The sequence below is a fragment of the Anopheles maculipalpis genome (assembly GCF_943734695.1).
Source record: "Anopheles maculipalpis chromosome X unlocalized genomic scaffold, idAnoMacuDA_375_x X_unloc_14, whole genome shotgun sequence".
Taxonomy (NCBI): Eukaryota; Metazoa; Arthropoda; class Insecta; order Diptera; family Culicidae; genus Anopheles; species Anopheles maculipalpis.
The window spans coordinates 72,501-74,380 of record NW_026060458.1 but is presented as its reverse complement, the minus strand read 5'-3'; positions in this window follow the sequence as shown (position 1 = coordinate 74,380).

The window sequence follows — 1,880 nt, the reverse complement described above, 5'->3', positions numbered from 1 at the left end:
CTCAGGATGCATTCTTAATCATGAAAAGTGATCTCCGACGGTAAATAGCAAAAGTCACCCGACCATCAAAGTTGCATGGCGGTGCAGGCGACGAAAATCCAAGGTCGTCTAATGTAGGGACGTAAGACACGAAATCAAAATTTTGGCATAAAATCTAAAATAATCATCAGACAGTGGTCATCCAAGGCATATTAGAGTCGTCTAACGATGCTGAATGCAATAAGCAATAGCGACTTTTTAATGATTTTTTTGGATTTTTGTCAAAATGTACCCTTCACAACTTGGTACAAGTCATAGGACATGGGTACCGGTATGACCGACGGAAGATTTTTGGACAAAAAATTTTTTTGCTCTAACTTTGAGTAAAACGGTCTCAGGATGCATTATTAATCATGAAAAGTGATCTCCGACAGTAAATAGCGAAAGTTACCCGACCATCAAAGTTGCATGGCGGTGCAGGAGACGAAAATCCAAGGTCGTCTAATGTAGGGACGTAAGACACGAAATCAAAATTTTGGCATAAAATCTAAAATAATCATCAGACAGTGGTCATCCAAGGCATATTAGAGTCGTCTAACGATGCGAAATGCAATAAGCAATAGCGACTTTTTAATGATTTTTTTGGATTTTTGTCAAAATGTACCCTTCACAACTTGGTACAAGTCATAGGACATGGGTACCGGTATGACCGACGGAAGATTTTTGGACAAAAAATTTTTTTGCTCTAACTTTGAGTAAAACGGTCTCAGGATGCATTATTAATCATGAAAAGTGATCTCCGACAGTAAATAGTGAAAGTTACCCGACCATCAAAGTTGCATGGCGGTGCAGGAGACGAAAATCCAAGGTCGTCTAATGTAGGGACGTAAGACACGAAATCAAAATTTTGGCATAAAAGCTAAAATAATCATCAGACAGTGGTCATCCAAGGCATATTAGAGTCGTCTAACGATGCGAAATGCAATAAGCAATAGCGACTTTTTAATGATTTTTTTGGATTTTTGTCAAAATGTACCCTTCACAACTTGGTACAAGTCATAGGACATGGGTACCGGTATGACCGACGGAAGATTTTTGGACAAAAAATTTTTTTGCTCTAACTTTGAGTAAAACGGTCTCAGGATGCATTATTAATCATGAAAAGTGATCTCCGACAGTAAATAGTGAAAGTTACCCGACCATCAAAGTTGCATGGCGGTGCAGGAGACGAAAATCCAAGGTCGTCTAATGTAGGGACGTAAGACACGAAATCAAAATTTTGGCATAAAAGCTAAAATAATCATCAGACAGTGGTCATCCAAGGCATATAAGAGTCGTCTAACGATGCTGAATGCAATAAGCAATAGCGACTTTTTAATGATTTTTTTGGATTTTTGTCAAAATTTACCCTTCACAACTTGGTACAAGTTATGAGACATGGGTACCGGTATAACCGACGGAAGATTTTTTGACAAAAATTTTTTTGACTCTAACTTTGAGTAAAACTGTGTCAGGATGCATTTTTAAGCATGAAAAGTGAACTCCGACGGTAAATAGCAAAAGTCACCCGACCCTCAAAGTTGTATGGCGATGTAGGAGAAAAAAATTCCGAGGTCGTTTAATTTTGGGATGGATAAAAATGGTCACTTGTGGTAAAGTGATGTTGTTCATTGGCTATAGTAAGAGGGTATGGTGTCGTGACACAAAAATGAAAAATGTATGGGAACGTGTTCTAAACACTGTCACAAGGTGCAAATCGAGTATCTAGTCGTACCTTAGACACCAGTTCGGGTAAATGAGCCTCTGCTTGGCTCATATGTATGGGGAAAAGTAAGGGTGACCGACATGTCCAAAGGTAAAAAGCGAAAATTCACCCGGCCCTCAGACTTGTATGGAGGTAT